Source organism: Rhinatrema bivittatum, chromosome 5, assembly GCF_901001135.1.
Source record: "Rhinatrema bivittatum chromosome 5, aRhiBiv1.1, whole genome shotgun sequence".
In the NCBI taxonomy this organism is placed as follows: Eukaryota; Metazoa; Chordata; class Amphibia; order Gymnophiona; family Rhinatrematidae; genus Rhinatrema; species Rhinatrema bivittatum.
This window is the reverse complement of record NC_042619.1, coordinates 318058825-318078575: the sequence shown is the minus strand read 5'-3', so window position 1 is coordinate 318078575 and position 19751 is coordinate 318058825. Positions and strand designations below refer to the sequence as shown.

The 19751-nt window shown below is 43.5% G+C and overlaps 1 protein-coding gene across 2 annotated transcripts in view; it reads right to left on the bottom strand.

Annotated features, from left to right (window-relative positions):
• The window catches only part of MID1 (midline 1), a 628071-nt gene that overhangs the window by 313930 nt on the left and 294390 nt on the right, over positions 1-19751 (bottom strand). Inside the window, exon 1 of one of the 2 annotated variants that reach the window (XM_029604352.1) lies at positions 10355-10556. The exons of the other annotated variant lie outside the window; for it this stretch is intronic. The gene's annotated coding sequence lies outside the window, so the exon portion shown is untranslated. Of the gene's footprint in view, positions 1-10354; positions 10557-19751 lie in introns of those variants that run through there. 2 annotated transcript variants of the gene reach the window in all.

Below are 19751 nucleotides of genomic sequence, written 5' to 3'. Positions count from 1 at the left end.
CTTTGCCCTGTCACATGAGAAGGGCAAAGGGCCACCGGCGCCATTTCTCTCAACGCAGTCGTGGCCAGAGAGAGGGAGATCGCGTCGGCACCCCCCCACTGGACCCCAGGTAATTTAAAACATTTTGGGGGGGTTTGGGAGGGTGGGGGATTTGTTCTAAAGGTTTGGGGTGGGTTTTAGGGTTTTTTTGGTGTGCCGGTTTTCCCGCGCCCTATTTAACGATACAATACAAATGCCCCTGACGATAAATCGGGGGCATTTGTATTGTATCGTGCACTCTAACGATTTTGGACGATTTTAAAATTATCTGACGATAATTTTAATCGTTCAAAAACGATTCACATCCCTACTCAGTACTGCCCCTCACACAGGCTCCCTCTATCCCTCCCTCTCACACACACATATGCTGCTTCTCTCTAGTACACATACCCTCATAAAGGCTCTCTCTAGTACACATACCCTCATAAAGGCTCCCTCACTCTCTCGCACACACACATCCCCTCATACAGGGCCCTCTCTCTTGCATACACACCCACACAAGCTCCCTTTCTCTCTCACGCATTCATCCTCACATAGGCTACCTATGTCTCTCTCTCTCTCTTATACACCCCTTCACCTTCACACAGGCTCCCACTCACACATACCCAATTCCTTCACAAAGGCTAGCACCCTCACATACACAGGATCCCATTTTCATAGACACCAGCTCCCAATCTCTCACACACATACACACTCCTTCAAAATCTCCTCATATAGGCTCCCTCTCTTTGGCACCCACACTCAAGCACCCCCCACTCCTGTCTCTCTCTCTCCCTCTCCCCTGCTCTCTCTCTCACACCTCTCCTCCCTCCCCCTCCTCTAATCCTCCCCCCCTCCTCACATACACCTCTCTACACACACATTCACTCTCACCAAGGCCTTCATCTTCGCTGCAAGTGGAGCGGGTCCCAAGACCCGCGGGGGCCTTCATCTTTGCTGCGAACGGCACACTGAGTGCCTTCTTCGCCGTGAACAGCGCACTACATTCACGGCATGCCAGGGACTCCTCTGACATTTTCTGCACAGAATTTGGCATTTCTGCGCTCCCGAGTAGCGCAGAATTCCCCCAGGACCTTAGTGTATGTATATATATATATATATATATATATATATATATATATATATATATGTGGATGAGGTGGGTTGGATGGAGGTTTAGGTATTCACAGCCAGGAGATACTGGAGGGGGAGCTGGTGGTGTAGGTTGATGGTCATGTGGGCTGGACAAATTCCAGACATTTCCCTCTTAACTGCATAGCCAAAAGATAACAGAACAGAAATCAGCAGCATGCCCACATGACATTTGCTCCCTCCCCCACCACAGGCCCCCAGGCAGATCAGTGAAGACTGCATCAGCCCCCATAGACAACAGGACTAATGCAGCAGGTAGCAGTGGGGAAGCAGCAATAGGAGTACAGGAATAAGGAGGATGGGAGACCAGAGAGGGCTAGGAGAGGAGAAAGTGCTGAGGCAGGGCTGGAAGCAAGGGAGAAATTTGCTGTGGTTGGCCTGGGGCAAGGAAGAAAGAAAGAGTGTGCTGGGGTTACATGGGGGGGGGGAGGGAGAGGAGTAGAGTACGCTGGGGTCGGCTGGGCAGAGTGGAGAGAGAGAGAGAGAGAGAGAGATGAGGTTGGACTAGGTAGAACAGAGAGACAGTGCTAGTTGCAAGGGTCAGGCTTTGGGGTGGCAAATATCTTCCGCTGAATTTTCAACAAGTGACGTATATATACATACATACATACATACACACACACACACACACACACACACATATATATACACACATACACCTGTTGAAAATTCAGCAGAAGATATTTGCCACCCCAAAGCCTTTACTCTTGCCTTTTCTGCACACAAAAACTTAAAATTCTGCAAACTTTATATTGGTCAAAATAACACAATTTACATGACAGTCTTTAAGTAATTACATTTAAATTAATACAGAAAACAATTACTTAGAGATGCAGAATTTTAAATATTCTGAGCAGAATTTCCCTAGAAATTCACTGTAAGTGTCCCTTCCTCGCTCTTATATATATATATATATATATATATATATATATATATATATTTTACACACACACACATATATACACTGTATATATTTTCACATGCAAGCCTGTATATGAAACAAAGTTTAGTACTGAAAATTATGATGCCAGTTAAGTGTTTTCATGGGATTGTTCTGGGAGGGATGGTCATAACGATTGTTGAGTCTGACTAGCAAATCACAGGGGGGGGAGGCTTTACTGGGGGTGAACACCCTTGCACTACTCAGACCATAGCACAAGGCCCTTCACACCAAACTAGCGCCAGCCCGCACAGGTTAAAAGGAGATGGCCTCATGCAGACCTCGCACACACATGCACAGGGAGACTTCGAAAAGAGATCTCCCATTTCAGATCTGAAAGTACTCGCCACCAGGACAATGAGTCCTGGAGAGACAGGGTGATCTGGATGGAATCCTGGAGGTTCTGAGTGGTCCATTGGGCTCTGCGTATGTGTAAACATGCCAAGGGAGTGACATGGACGGTTGTGGTCATATGACCCAACAGTCTCAACATATGCCAGGCTGACACCTGCTGGCTCTATTGGACCTCTACCGTGATGGGCGTCAATGTGACAGCCCTCTGGCAAGGCAGGAAAACCTTGGCCTGAGCTGTATCTAGTAGGGTTCCTTTGAAGTCAAATTGAAGTGATGAGCTGAGATGGGACTTTGGGTAGTTGAGAACGAACCCTAGTGACTCAAACACCCGGATACTCAAGCGCATGGTCCTCTTAACCAGCAAATCGTCCAAAAATGGGAAAATATGCACTCTCAGCCTGTGAAGGTGCACTATCACCATGGCCAGGCATCTTGTGAAGATCCGTGGGGCTGACACGAGCCCAAACGACAATCACCGGTACTGGGAGTGCTGTTTTCCCCACCACAAATCAGAGATACTTCTTGTATGTGCCCTTTAGATCAAGGGAGCATAGCCAGTCCCCTTTTTGCAACAGGGGGGGATCAAGGTGCCGAGGGAAACCATCTTGAATTTTTCTTTTTTTAGAAACTTGTTCAAGGCTCTCAAGGACAGGACGGTGTCCTCCTGTTCTCTCTGGAATCAGGAAGTACCTGAATTTGAATCCCTACTCTCTTTGCCTTGGTGGTATGGGCTTGACCACTCTGGTCATTAAACGGAGTTGAGCTCTGCTAGTAGTACCTCCTAATACGTTACTGGCCCCCAAAACGGGTACGGAGGGCAATCTGACAGGACATTCAATTGGTACCCTTGACGGACGATAGACAGAAACCACTGGTCCAAGGTTATACTGGGCCACAGGTTCGCAAAGAATTGCAGCCTGTCCCCGACCGGAGGGCCCAACGTCCCGGGTATGGGCCACTGGCCTACGCTCCCTATGTCCCAGTCAAAACCACATCCCTGAAGACTGAGGAGCTGGCTGGGGCTTGGGGGCTCTCTGCTGCCTAGGTCAGCCACGGAAACCATGATGGTGTTGATGGGTGCAAGGGGGCGGAGGATAGTACTTCCTTTGGCAAAAGAAAGACTTCCATGGCCCCCTGTCTTACTAGCATCCTAGAGGAGGAGGATGGGTCCGGAGTACTGGCAGAGAGTTGTTGGAGGGTTTCAGGGTGATCCCAAAGTTGGACCACAGCATCCCTCACCCTATCTCCGAAGAGTTTCTCCCCGGTACTCGGCACGTTAGCGAGTTGTTCCTGTACCTCTGGTCGATCTGAGGCCCACAGCCATGCCATTCTGTGGGCACCAATTCCCGCTGTAGAGACTCTCAAGGCCATCTTGAAACCATCATAGGTTGTATGGATCTCGTGCTTTCCATACTCCAGGTCCTTATGCACCAGCGATATGAGGGTGTCCTGCTGCTGTTGAGGCAGCTACTTGGCCATCTTCAGCACCTGCTTCCAGATGTCCTGCAAGTACTGGCTTATGTGGAACTGGTAGTCAGCAATGCGGGCAATGAGCACAGCACCTTGAAATACCTTCTTCCCAAGAGCGTCTATCGCTCTATGGTCCTTCCCCCAGAGCGCCAAGGAATGAGTCCGAGATCGCTTGGCTCTCTTGAGGGCGGATTCAACCATCACCGACTGGTGGGGCAGATGATGCTTATTGAATCCAGCAGCCTTCTGGACGAGGTAGACCCCCATCTTCCTTATTAAACAGAGGCACTGTGCATGGGTATTTCCATATCCTCAGCAGCAGCTCCTTAATAATCTTGTGTACTGGGACTGCCACAATCTCCTTAGGAGGCTCCAAGAACTGGAGAATCTCAAGCATTTTGTGCCTAGCATCCTCCTTTGTTAATAACAAAAAAGGGATGGTTTCCACCTTCATAAAACCTGCGAAGGTCCTCAGATGGAGACTTCTTTCACTCCTCTGGAGAAGGGTCTGAAGGCAGACCTTGGAGGACTCTGAAATTCACCCCCCCAGGAGTCATAAGGTTCCTCATCCTAACTTGTAAGCCACAGGGGATGGGTCCCTAGGTGCTCGGCCTTCATCCAGAGGTGTAGGAACTGAATAAATTGGACAGGGGCGGCAGGCCTTAGCCTTTGTGGAGCTTCCTCCTCACAGGAACCAGTGATGACCACCATATCGGTAGGGGGAGGCCTCGATGTCCCGCCAGGCATACTTTTCCCAGGATCAGATGCCAGTTGTGTCAGTAATGCACCGACGAGCACATTGAGCTTCTCCAGAAGCACTAGGAGGAAGGGCAACACTGGGTTCGATGCAGTCGGTGCCACAGGACTGAAGCCCTGCAATGCCTGGTCCACTGCTAGCTGGACTCAGTGCATCAAACATTGCCGATGCCAACATCAACTGGGAGAAAGGAGGGGTGGTCAGATCCTCTTTAGACCCTCAAGGTGGATCAGTGACTGGCATCAGAACTGGTAGAGTCCATTACGGACCCCTGGCACTGATGGATAGGCAATCCTCATCCCAGGGCCACTTTGGGGGCATCACGGCAAAAGCCAATGCTTCCCCGGGCCCGGCACCATGCATTGATGGGAACCGGTGCCAATGTATCTTCAGCTTTCCTCGATGCTCGACCCAGTCCTTCCCCAGTGTCGAGGCCAATGACAAGGGACCCGATGTCCTCAGCCTAGAGGAGATTGATGATGGTCGGCCTCCAGCACCTCTATCCACTGACAGGGTTAATGGAACCAACAGTCCTGCCGATGTCGATGGCTCGGTGTCCATTGCTGCAGTTCCTTGGTCCTTCGATGTCGATGCCGGCAATGCTGATGGCTCGGACTTCTTTGACCCAAAGAGTTGCTCCATCTTGTTGAGTCGACTCAGACGTCCCTTTGGGGTCATCTGGGTGCATAAATGGGAAATCTGGACATCATGCGCCCCCAGGCAGAGGACACGTATCTCGTGCGGATCCACGATGGACATGGTCCTCAGCACTGGAGGCATCGCCAAAATCCAGACATGGCCATGTTGGACAAAAAAAAAGGGGCATGAACCGAAAATTATGGCAGCGGGGCATTGATGGCAGGCAGGCACCGATGCAGTGCTGCCATGGGGAATCGACTGTGAAAGGAAACTTACCCAAATCACCGAAAACTCTGACTAGGAGATACTGTGGAAAGGCACTGAGAGGGACCCGGTGATGGAACAAGAAAAAACCCACAAAAAACATGAGAAAAAAAAAAAAAAAAGGACGTTTTCCACAAGGCCAAAAATCATCCAAAGTGAGCTCACTCACACCGCGAGGTGTATAGCTCCACAGAAAAAGAGAGACTGGAGAGGAACCTAGTCAAAGTCAAAGGAACTTTGACATAAGTTTTCCGCATTGGGGCTCCATCTGATGATGTCACCCATATGTGAGGGCTACCATCCTGCTTGTCCTTGGAAAAATGTGTTTAAAGTTTTTTGGCAACTTCTCCTATTACACATTCCTTATTACTCAATGAATCTGAAAATTTGATACCAAACTAGTTTGACTTGCTAAGTGGGTTAAAACTGAATATACAAGAAAGCTAAAAGAGGCCTGTAGCTCAGAGGTCCTTAACCTCTGTCCTTGAAATGCATAACCAAGACTGATATTCAGTACAGCCATGAGAGTTATTTGTTTTAAATTGGTACAAGAACTAGGTCAGTTTGCATATTTTGCATTTCTTGGAAACCAAAACTGGTTGACGATCTAAAATCAGAATTTGGGAATCACTAAGTTAAGTACATTTTCTCATTCAACTTTAAAAGTACTCCCCTTTGAAATAACTCATGTAGGCATCACTCTGTATATGTGGAAAGTCTGAATAAAGCGGAGCCACTAAAGAATGGACTCACACAGAGATTTTTAAAAATAGGGTGCAGCCATAATACAATGGTAAACCCCATTAATTTCCAAAATCTATTAAACTATAAGAAGGAAAATATAAATCAACCTTATTATAGACCAAAAAGGAAGAAAATGATTCATGAAAAAAATAAATGCCGAAAAAGTCCTATTCATGTTTTACTCAGTTCTTAAAATGCTCTTAGGTAGAAGCTAAATTGTCCATTCACAATACCTAGCTCTAATATCAAAGTATTACCACTGCTACATCTTGAGCATGACTGTACAGTTTCCAGCAGCATTCAAAAATGACATTTTTCTAAAACTTAGTTTCGGTTCATTCTTTTCTGACTCCACAAGACATCTGGTTTTGGAAACTCAACAGACCAACACTGCATTCTGTAATGCATTTTCTGAAATGTTCAGGTTTGTTTGTTTTTAATAGAGATACATAAAAATGTGTGCTCTACCTAACTTTGGGTTTAACACACCCTGGACTGCTAGGAATTTCCATCCTTCTAGAGGCAAAATTTCTACTAATCAACCAAAAGGTAGCCCTTTAAAGATCTCAATAGACAAGTGCAATCACAAAAAATAACATCATCAAAAGATTGTCAGTTTACATGGATACTGACCTATGATTAAAATCTCAGCATTGCTGTTTGGACACAAAACATCTGAGGATGATCAATATCCAACTGAAGCCATTTATGATGGTCATATATGCATAGATTTTTTTTTTTTTTTTTTTTTTTTTTTGCTACGTTAATAGGGTGGAATTTCACTAGCTTGTATAATTCCAGGATGACACTTTTCCAGGTCTGTCTTATGTCAGTACTAGTTAGATCAGGGAGCATTCTACCACTGGCTCAACTGCTTTGTAGGAACTATTAAATGGTGTAGTGCAACCAGTAGCACCATCGTGATGAACACTGATAGGTGATGAGTTAGAAATATGTTTCATTATGAATCCCACTTGCCTGGTGCTGCTACTACCATGTTGCATATCTGTAATGCGCCACTCTTTCTATAATATGAGCATTGCTCTGTGAGATAGAGAGCACTGTGATACCAGTGGAGCCCAATTACACCAGATGGTGGTATAGTGCAGGTAATAGGTACTTCTGTGTGGGGCAGCATACACTTACAGTAAATGTTACAAGGAGCCCCGCACACCTGATGCTACCACTGGCTGTGCCAGTGTCTGTTGCTGCCACTCTGTCAGTTAATGATTGCTGTCATTCTCTGATACTCAGTCAAAGTCACTTTGACTTTGAGCTCCCTCGGAAACAGCAGAAACACTGAGATCAGGAGGCTGTGCCACCATACAGGCTGTGGAAATATATGGACACCATGATCCACCTGGTCTGAGCAGACAGCTCACCTGGCGGACCATGTTTTTGCATTAAGTGCAGAATTCCACCACACCCTCTCCACCCCCCCCCCCCAAAAAAAAGCCAAATTTGCTGCTCTGTCAGTTGAACTAGCACATGAACCACACTATTTTACCCAGAGGAAAACATATAATTACACACAGGAACACACATTTGCAGGGCAGAATCTAATAATATCTTCTGAACCAGCTCCATTTTTTCCATTGTGGGAAAGAAATATTCAGGTAGTTAAGAGGCTCCAGAAATTTGCATAATTAGAGCCAGGCGCTGTCCCAAGCAAGAAAACAACTGATGGAGATTAATTATATATAGCAAGAGATGCCAACTTTTAACACAAATCTTGGAAAAATTTAAGTAATATCTGTATTTAGTTAATTTAATAAATACTGAATTAATTTATTCAAGGAACTGTATTACATTTCTAACTTCTCAACACATCCTAAGGCTAGTGAAGCATATTCTTTAATCAATGACCTGCTATATGACAGGGGGTTTTTTCCCTCTCTTTTTATGCCTATGGGAAAATTTGTTGGCAATTTATTCCCTCTGGGTGCGCAGAAGGATTAAAAACAATTTGTCTCAGCAACAAATCTCGATATAATATTTTCAGTGAAATGCAAAATGACATTTAAATCTGAGCAGGACATGAAGTAATTAATTGCGGCAGGCTGTGCATCTCTCCAGACTTGTCCTAGGCTGTATCCTGCACCCTGGGTACTGTCATAACAAATCTCAAGTCTGACCCCTGCAGGGAAGTGACTGAAAGAGATTTGTGCTCATTTACGCTTCCCAAATGCTTTCAGAAACTGCAGAAATCCTATTGCAATGTCTTACTACATAATAGTTGAATGTTTTACTCTGAGAGCATTAATAGCTTTTTTTTTTGTCTGTATCTATAGAAATACTTCTGAAAGAAAACATTTTACTTTTATTGTAACCCACCATAAAAAAAGAACATATAGCATGTTTGATTGTTATATTATTACGTGTTCTTTACAAGAAGTGCTGTGGAATGTCTTGATACTGATTTCCATCTCTGTCCCCTTTCAACTTACTCATGTAAATTTATCAGCAACGGGAAGTTACACAACTAAGCTGAAAAAGCACATGGCTGGAAATTGTCAAGAAACAATCAATTTTTCACATATTATCCTCTGTCTCTCACTCACACACACATACTCCCTTTCTGACACACATACCAACACACATACACCACATAAACAATGAAAGCATCTCTGTCACCGACAGACACATACACATGCAAAAAATCAAGTTCTCAAATACATACACACAAAGCCGCAATTTCACACATGCAGGTAGATATATCACCTCACAAAGCCTCCTTACACACCTATAATTTTTGCTGCTCTGTCTCATACACACACACAAATTTACTTCGTATTATCTATCTCTGTCACACACACATAAGCACACTCTCTCTCATTCTCACTCACATACACAACCCAGGCTCCCGGTGTCTTACACAAAAAAAGCACATTTTGCAAATTTGCATTTAATGTAAAGACCACCTTTGGAAATTTTAGGTACACCTTTTCAATTTACAGAACACTTAGTTTTTCTTTCAACTAGCTAATATAAATTCGTTTTCTTCCTGGACAAAATATAAATTTTTAAAAGGTGCCGATTAGTGCCACTTTTTTTTTTCTAAACAAACTCCCCTTTGTCCCCAGATTGAATTCCCTCTGTTCCCACAAACCTACAGCACAGGTTACCATAGCTACCCTGTATGTCTATTTACCACCTAAGTGATCAAAGCAAGCACACAACACACATACAACTTGCCAGACTTCCTAGGGAGTAATATCCCTGCACTAATTAACTGATACTTTCCTTGCCTATGGACTCCATGTCCACAGGGCCAACATTTTCAGCAATATGCCCCATTCTCCCCTGTAAGAAAGACAGCAGACTCAGTCCAGGAAGCTTTCCAAGCCCCGCTTTCTACAGCCCTTCCTGGGGGATGCAGCACACCAGCTCCCAGGGGTTATTAGTCAGGAATGCATTAAGGATTCAGGCTTCCAAAGAAACTGGAGGAGCTCATCTCCTGGCTTTGTGAAGTCAAGCTGGGCAATGTTTTTAAACGGTCCCTCTGGTTTATTTTGATGCTTAATTTGAAAAAAAAAAAAATAGTAATATGCAAGGTTGCTCTACACTGAATATAGCTACAGTCAGTTAATTTGGACAATATGCATATTTTCAGGCATAGGTACACTAATTATTACTTCCTGCAGATTTTTACGGCTCATTACAGCACAGCAAAGATAGAGCTAAGAATCACTTTCCACAGAAAACTCCAGTTACCAAAAGTAAGCCTCGTTCAGCTGAAGCAGTCCACGCGAGGTTATTATTTAGTTAGTTTCCAAGGTAAAATCAAAGTTGACACTGTTCAGGCTGCTGAAGCTCACATCGGATGTGCACATGCTAAACACAGTTCGTCTGCCTTTCAGAAGACGGCATCCCGTGATGGGATGCTGGACAGCACTAAATCTGCCATGATACGTCCTGGGTTGTTTTTTTTCTCTGTTAAACAGACGGTGCTAGAAGTGTCAACTCCACAAAGAAGTGGCCACAAGCCGCAGCCCTTCCGCTAAGCCGTGCCTTACCTGCCTCATGGTGAGAAGTCCATAACCCATGCAGCGTGGAAGAAACGTGCGCCCGGGGACCAGCACGGTGACAAAAGTGCACTCCGTCAACGCCGCCCCTTCCCTCTCATCGTGCACTTTCCGCACACTCTCCCTTCCCCAGCCAATGTCAAGCTTCGGCGCCCTCCTCCTCCTCGCCTCTCCACACACACACAAAAAAAAAAGTCCGCCCGGCTCGTAGTTTCGGAGCGCGGCTGGAGCTGTGCGCCGGCTGCCGCCCGCATTAGGCCATGAGCTAGGCTGGCCAATGGGAGCGGAGGGGGGCGGGGGACGGAGAGCAGAAAAAGCTGCCTACACGAGGATTAGGAGAGCGTCCAAGGGTCGGAAAGACTGAAAGCAGCTGGAAACGGTGGCCGGGGGAGGAACGCAACGCGTTTCTAGTCCTAGCAAACAAGCCCCGGGCTTTGCGTCGGAAATTGTTTCCAAGACCCATAAAAGTACTGATCTTATGGAAAAGAATTAGCAGAACAACCAAAATACTCTCCTATTCAATACCTTTCATCTTGCTGGTCATTTTTTTTTTTTGTTAGCGTTTGCATGTTAACTAAATTAATATAATATAACCTGATCACCACAAAGGAAAAGGGAAGAAAATTATATACTGCACATTACTAGATGGTAATAATGCTCCCAAGTGGATTACAACAACAAATTAACAGCAATACAATAAGACAATACATTTTTAATATATACTCAAACTTCATAAACATTCAAATAACTTTTCAATAAATAAAGTCAGTCCCTAGTACCTTCCCAAGCTATCTACAGCCCCTCAAAGGATGTGGGAGGAGCAGCATTACAGTTAATAAATGCATGAAACTGTACTAAATGAGTTCCTGTATTAGCATTCGCAATCAAACAGGTAGATTCAGGCTGAAAACAAAGTGTAAGACAGTGAGTGTGTGTGTGAGAGAGAGAGCGCAAGAGAATATGTGTGTTAGAGCATGTGAATATGACAGAAAAAACACACACACAACAATCTCGGGGTGACTAGAAATCAAAAGTTCCCAGGTATGGCAAGCAGATTTGTATCCTTATTTTTATTATTGAGTGCTATTTGATGTGTTTGCTGTTTTGAAATATTTGATTGGTGTTTGGGAAATTTTTAAAAACTAAATTAATTTTTTTTTTTATTTTTGGATGGAACCCCTGGAGAGCAGGGGGAGCAGTTTTTAACGTTTGAATTCCCAGAGGGAGCTGGACTTTTTTTTGTTGGGGAAGAGGGAACTTGGGATAGAGATTGAGACAGAGACTGGCTGAGAGTGTGAGAGAAAGAGTAAGACAGACCAAGAGAGTGTGAGTCAGACATAGTGTATGTGAGAGACAATTTGAGACAGAGATTTTCCATTGTGTGTTGGGTATTGGAAAAACAAAAATTAAGCATTAAATATAAATAGAATGAGGAGGGGGAAGGAAGCACACTTACTGTTTGCACACAGGGCAGCAAAAAAAGCTAGCAGCAGGCTGCAGCCCTGACTGGATCCAGGGTTAGGAGCAGCTGGGTTCCCCAGTCTCCACCAGCTGAAGACAAGCCAACCTGGAGTAGCTGGGCAGGTGGGACTCCCCAAACCGCCAGCTGAAGACAAAAGCAGACCCTCCTAATGTGTACACAGGGCTGAGGAAAGGAGTAGGGATGTGAATCGGATCCGATATCGGATCCGATTCTGGTTCCGATTCACATCTCTATAGATGTGAATCGGATCCGATATCGGATGTGAATCGGATCCAATATCGGATCCGATTCACATCCCTAGAAAGGAGTACTGCCACAGGAAGGGAACTAGCAAGAGGCTGAGAGAAAGGGGAGAGGATAGTGTGGTGGGGAGTGGATGAGGCAGAGAGGAGAGTTGGCTGGGAGGTAAGTGGGTGAATAGAGGAGAGATGAATGGGTTGGGGAAGGGTGGTGAATGGTTGGGTGTTGGGAGGTCAGTGGGTCAGTGTGGGGGAGGGAAGAAAAAAAAGGGGAGCGTGATGTTGTGGGTGGCTGGGCTGGAGAAGAGAGCTGCATAGGGATGGCTTGGCTGATATGCACATGCTAGAAAAGAGATGCTCTCACCATGTATTCCTACCTCCAGTGCTTATTAAAGCAAATTATTGGCAATTGGAGTGCATGGTAAGTATATTTCATCTCTGGTAATGATTGCCTTTGGAAATTTTATGTAGTCCTTGGGGCACACCTTTACAATCTTGTTAGAATATATATTAGGCTAATATATAGCCAATGACTTGAGACCACTTTAAATAAGTGTGTGTGTGTGTGTGTGTGTGTGTGTGTGTCTAGCATTTTTCAGTCAGTGTTTCTAAGCCTGCCTCATGCTGAGAGATAGACAGACAGTCACTGGTCTGTGTAAGAAAACAGTTATGTTTCTGTAAAAGGGATAAAAAGATGGTTCACTGAACCTTGTGAAGGCTTCCTTAAAGAATAGCTCAGGAGGAAAATTCCAGAACACTGGAAGAATCTGATTTGAGATGCTGGAGATAGTGCAGGTGCATGGCAGAGAAAAGTGTCTGAGTATTAATAAATGCAGTAGTTGGCTTGTAATATTATAAATGTGCCTTGTGACTTATTAGTGTACTAACAGCAGTAAGAAATTTGTGCTAATAACTGAGTTATAAGAGTGAAAGCAGCTGTAATCCTAGTAGGAAGTACTTTGTTTTGTTTTGGGTTTTTTTTTAAATCAGCTTGCTGAGTAAATGTACTGCACACATGCCAGGCAGGCTGACAGCGTGACAGGATGCTTTTCTGGAAGACCTGTCATGATCATATGGGAACAGTCAAGTTTTGTTTTAATTTACTAGAGAAGTTAATATTTCCCCAACATTGAAAAGAGACTGGAAGAATCTGCCTTGGGGACCCAATTGTTCCTGGTGTGGACACTCTTCAGGAGTTTCATCAGTCGCACCTTATCTCCAGGCACAGGAGTAGCACCCCTGCTCCCTGTGCTACGTGCGCTCACCGAAGGACAGTTGATTCTGATCAGTATTCCTGTTCATTTGTGTGCGGGCAGCCACGCGCAGCGTAGTGTGTAAATTTGTACGCGTGTCCTTTGAAACACCGTTCTGTTTTCCTTGTGTGTGTGCTGCGCTTTCCTGTGTGTGCAGACGCACATGCATAACTTACAGGCAGCGTTCATTCTCATCAGGCTTAACCTGCCGCTGACAGAGCCTAAAAACATTTCTTTAAATAGCCATTTCAATGAAATTTGCCCACAAAGGGGTATGTAGTACGTCCTAACTGGTAATACCATGTTTCACAAAAACATATTATTCTTTTTTTGAATTAAAACAGGAAAGGTGACCTGGAAGGACAAAAAGGAAGTTAGCAGGGGACAGAATTTTCCCTGTCAAAGATACTCTTAACATTTGATGTTTATGTGATTCCTTATCTGAAGAGAGTTTCTGGAAAAATCAAATGTCTTATTCATTTTCTTAAAGGTCTTATTTAAAGCATGTGAAGGGATGGGACTTGTGTCACATGAACTTTAAGATAATTCAGGAGAAGTCACAATCGAGAAAGGAGGTTATTTTTGTGAACTCGGCATAAGCAGGGTGATAACTGACTGCCTTAAAATGACACCTCCCTGGCCACTGTGACAGGAGAAATGCCAGTGCCTCGGCCACTGTGCACAGGATAAACCCCTGCAAGTCAGTATGCTTGCACAGTTTAGAGCTACCTCATCTCTCCTTTGCAAATTTCATTTCTTGCAACTTTTGACAGGGAAAGAAAATCACACAGGCAAAAAAAAAAAATGATATGAGTAAAATCCTATGCAAAGAGCAGATTTGGAAGTTTAACACTTTTGAGGGAAGTCCCATAGTGCTTTTTACAGAATGTGTTTTTTTTCTATACCTGAAATTGCAAGATATTACATTTTTGGCAAAGATGCCTTGATTCAAAATGTATTTATTTATTTAGCCATTTTATATACTGTCATTCCAAGGGAAGATCACAGCAGTTTACATCATGACATAAGTATAATAGGAACCAATTACATTCATTTGATGTGTTTACATTTCATACAATTTAGGTATAATACACAATTTAGGTGAAAGACACACACATTGACTGTGGTGGCCAGGTGAAGGAGAGATATGAAGGGATGGGATAGCAGGGGAGAGGGAGCAATTATAAGAAAAGGTGCTGGAGGGATGTTAAGAAGGGAGGTTAAGAAAATGTTTGATACATTTATTTGGGGTGGGTTGGAAGGAAAGAGGTGATGAGTTCTTTAGATAGGTTCATATTGAGTTTGTCCATGTAGTAGCAAGTAATGATTTTGGAAGGTTAAGTTAGGCAGTGCATGCACATCTATCTCATGTATATTCATTTTGGATATCCTGAAATCCTGGCCTGTTTGTGGCTCTCAAGGACTGGAATTGGCCACCCCTATACTATCTCTTCACTATTTTGTTGCAATTAAGGATCATCTGTACTTAACCCTTTTCTTGAAGTCATAAATTACCGATATAGACTCCACTACCCACTCTAAAAGCTCATGTTTATCAGCATTACCAGTAATCCATGGGAACATGAGACATTCTCAAATTTACCCTTAAAGTCAATGGAGAATGTTGCTAATATTTGCAGCACAGCTACATTTTGTTGGCAGCTCTTAATGACCAACATTGTAAATAGGAGCAGGCATAATTACAATATAAGCCTTGAGTTTCTCTTGAGGTACCTGCTTTTATTGTACTTACATAGCTAAGATCTGGATATACAGTGTTTTAAAATGCATATACAGATAGTGTGTGTTAATGTCTTCTTATAGAAGCAATGTGATTTTAAAATTAAAAAATGACTAGCTTGCTGTATTTTGGGATTACATGGGGCTGGCAGACCACAGAAGCACATCTCTTATTTCCTGGAGGATTGAGGATTGCAAAGCGCAATAAGGTGGCATCTGCTAGGTTAAGAGTGACATAGGAGTGGCTCAGGCTTTGATACTGTGCAGTATGGTGTGGAGGTTATGCATTCAGATCTTTCATCCCATAGGACAACAGAGGTGGTGTGCTCAAACCTGGGGCAGGGAAGATGACTGTCACTAGGTGAGGGCTTCCTTGGATGCCCGGGCATCTACAGTTGCCAACTGGAACCATTATTGGGCAAGTTGATTGAATATACCTTTTCATGCTGGGACTTGTAGTCCTGTTTTACTTAAGGAAATCAATAGGGAAATCAGAACTCGAAACCCATGTATGCAATGGGGTAACACACCAGTCATGACCTGTCATGAAAAATAGCAGCCATTTGGCAAACCTACAGGCAAGCCATGTGGGGAAGAGGAGGAGGAGAGGTAAAGTCTTCCGGGGAGGAAAAAAATGAGAACTTGATTTAACAAAATAGATTGATGTAGAAGATAGTGCAAGATAGCCCTAAAAGTGCCTGATCATAGACAGAAAAAAGAATAAGCAGCTAAAAAATGCTTAAGGCCAAGCACAATGTTGCCTGACCCTGCACCTTTTCCCAAGAAGAATGACCCATGTTCTCCACCAATACTGACCACACTGAACAGTGCTGCTCAAACCTGTGCTCAGACAGATACCCTTCCCTCCCAGTGAATCAGGTTTCAGGATATTCCTAATGAACAGGCAAAAGATGTGATTGCATACATTGGTGGCAGTGGGTGCAAATACATCTCGTTCATATTCAGTATGGATATCCTGAAAACCCGACTGGCTGGGGAGGAGAAGGAGGGAGAGCATCCAAGGGCCAGTTTGAGCACCACTGCCATAGAGGAACAATTCCCAGACAACTGGTGTGAGTGTGCAGGGATAAAGCAGCTGGTCAGTAATGAGGCCTGAATGAATATGGAAGAAGCAGGAGACTGCAGTAAGAGAGAGAGAAATTATAAGGGAGCGCCTATGGGCTCCCCCAGCCAGTCGGGATTTCAGGATATCCCTAATGAATATGCATGAGATTTATTTGCATGCACTACCTCGTGTATGCAAATCTTCTCATGCATAATCATTAGGATATCCTGAAAACCCAGCTGGTGGGGGAGGGGTGGCCATAAACCGGTTTGAGCACTCTCTGATTTATACCACTGACTGAAATAAGTGAATGAGTGGAACAGACACTGCTTTTGTGATGCCCAATTGATGCTTAGTTGTATAAATCACATGGGTTTATAAAACTTTACATGTTCTATGGTAACTTTTCATGAGCTAAGATTGCCATGATAAAAGATCAAATAATTAGTTTTGTAAAAAAGATGCCTGTCTTTATTCATGAAGCACCACCGCCCTGGTATACAATACATGCCAATACCACAACCTGAATCAGTTTCAGAGTACTTTGCTCCTTGCTTAGGGTTTATTGTCAGACATGCAAATCTGAGAAAACTAATGTGTTAAAGTGCCATAATTTAATATGACATTAGCCTGGTGAAATGCTTTCATGCTTTCTTCTGGCCAAGTGCAAGTTCAAAGTGTTACTATTAAAAGACCTGACAGTTTAACCTTAATTTCACCCTTGTCAATCTTCCTATGAGTTTCACTACATGAGAGCTTGGCTTTTTTTTCCTTGCTCTCTCTCTCTAATTTACATGCTTTTTCTCTCAGACATTTAAAAAGAAAATATATTCTGAAATGTTTCAGTGACTGTCCACCAGTTGAGCAGCTTTGACTATTAGCTGCTGTTTGGTCGATAGCATCTATGGATCCCTTCCCAGGGTAAACACCAAGAGCTAAAGGTGCTAAGTGTTGTTTCCCCAGACACAAAATGGGAAAAACCCTTGAGCGCGTCTTGCACCAAGTGTGAAAAATCTCAAATTCTAAAAGATGAAGCTATTTAATTTTGCAGCTGAGCAAGTGATAGAGGTCACACAGAAAAAAACAGTGGTTTTTCTGGCTTACAGCTCATCCTTAGGTAACACTGAAAGCCTGAAACCTCATATACAATCTTTAGCCTCATAAATGTATCATTGCTAACTATTTGATTGGTTTTCTTTCAACTAATATTCTTTTTGGCAGGATGACACTGTATATATATATGAAAGGGTTTTGTTTTTTTTTAAAGTACCTTAGCTGGCAGTTAGAACTAATGAACAAAACCATTCACATATCACTTTGTCCTTTGGAGATCTGTTTCATTCCTGAGGCAAAACAGTTTAAGCTTTATGAAAGTTCTTCCAGCCTTTACAGTTACGGATCGCTATGCAGACTGTCAACAGAAGCTTACTTTGGTACCGTCCTGAGACATCCGATATAGGAATATATAATACATAGATAAAAAGCGGCACTCTCAGGTAAGGACTGGAAAAAAAACAAACCTGATAGGCACATAGCTATAATAAAAGGGCAGCACCATTTATTCTAAACAAATAGTGTAACATAGTAAGACAGTAAATGATCTAAGATAAAGACCAGCCGCCGGCATATCCAATCTGCCCAGTTATTCCCATCCACAGAGATATCGCCACAGCTGCCAACCACCGAGAATAAACACTTTTTGACATATTCCTCATTTATACTCTTACCATCTTAGGCACATGATCACACAAGATGCCCCCTCTTAGGTCACACCCAGTACCTTTTCCTTCCCATGCCTACACAAAAAAGCTTTGTATTCAACTGAATAGCTACAAATACTAGAGTGGCTTTTGCCTCAACATCCAGTCTCCTAGGTCTCCTATGAAGCCTACTAGACAGATAGGGCTACGGGAGCACTTGTTGTTCCATTAGGACATTCAACTGTACTTGTAGCTTGCCAGACAGAACCAGGTGATAGTTTAATTCTATCATCACAGCCCAATCTAAATAGCTATAAATACTAATGTGGCTGTTACCTGAAAATCTAGAAACAGAGAAATGTAACGGCAGAAAAATACCATACGGCCTATCTTGTCTGCCCAGCCACAAAAACTCTAGGGATGTGCATTCGTTTTAGACAAAATAGACAATGGCAACAAAATTGTCTATTTTGTCTTGTTTCGGGAGCACCCCAAAACAAAAAAAAATCAGTATTTTGAGTTAGTGCGCACTTAAGTCCGAAATTAGGGAAACATGAAATAAACACCCCCAAACCATTTAAAAAAGAATTTAAGCAGATAACAACCCAGAACGAAAACAACAAAAAATCAATGCACATCCCTAAAAACTTCTCAGTTCTAAAATTCTTACCACTGTCTTAGAGATCCCCTGTGCTTGTCCCATGCTTTCTTGAATTCAGATACTGTCCTTGTCTCCACCACCTCCACTGTGAGGCTGTTCAATGCACTCACCACCTTCTATAAAGAAAATATTTCCTTAGATTATTCCTGAGTCACCTCATCCCATGACCCCTCGTTCCAGAGCCTCTTTGAGAGTTGTGTCTCCTATGCATTGATACCTTGAAGATATTTAAACGTCTTCATTGTATCTTCCCTATCATGCCTTTCCTCAAGGGTACACATGTTTATATCTTGTCTGTCCCCATTTGCTTTATACTGAAGACTATTAACCATCTTAGCAGCTATCATCTGAATTGACTACATTCAGTTTATATCCTTTTGAAGCTGCAGTCTCCGGAATTGTGCACAGTACTCCAAATGAATTCTCACTAGGGGCTTCATCATTCCTCTTCCTATGCACCCAAGCATTCTTCTGTTTTTTGTCATTGCCTTATCTGCACCTTACGATCATCAGATATGATCACCCTCAGATTCCTCTCTTGTTTCTTGCTTAGAAGAATTTCATCTCCTTTACTGTACTGCTCTCTGAAATTTTTTGTTTATTAATGTTTGGTTGCCAGTCTAGACCATTCCTCAAGCTTTGCTAGATACCTCCTCTTGTTTTCCCACACCTTCCTGGGTGTCTACTATGTTGCAAAATTTGGTATCATATGCATAAAAGAGAAACATTTCCCTATGGTCCTTCCGAAATATTGCATACAAAAACTTAAAAAAAAACAAAAAACAAAAAAACAGTCCAAGGACCGATCCCCAGTGCAACCTATGGAGCCAATGTAATTAGCAGAGCTGAGCCTACTACGAGTTTTTACTTGTGTTTTAGCATAGGTTTTTCAGTACTAACCTTGCCCAAGTATGTAAAAGGGCTTTAGTGCCAAAAAACCTGCGCTAAAATCCTCACGGCAAACTGCTGGGTAATAGCCTTATTAGCTATTACCCTGCAATGCAAAAAGGCATGCTAGTGGGAAGGCTTCCTAGCACATCTCCTTTTACCATGGAAAATGTGACGTCTGCTCAGAGACAGGCATTAAACGTTCCACAGATCGGACCAGTAAGTTCTTCCTTCCTCCGTAGCAGGCTGAACCACTCCCAAGTCTGGCCCGGCAGTCTGGGTCATGTCCATCCTCCATCCCTACCTCCCTCTCACCTAATGAAGTCAGCCCAGCAGGAAACAGTCCAAGTCTGGTCGG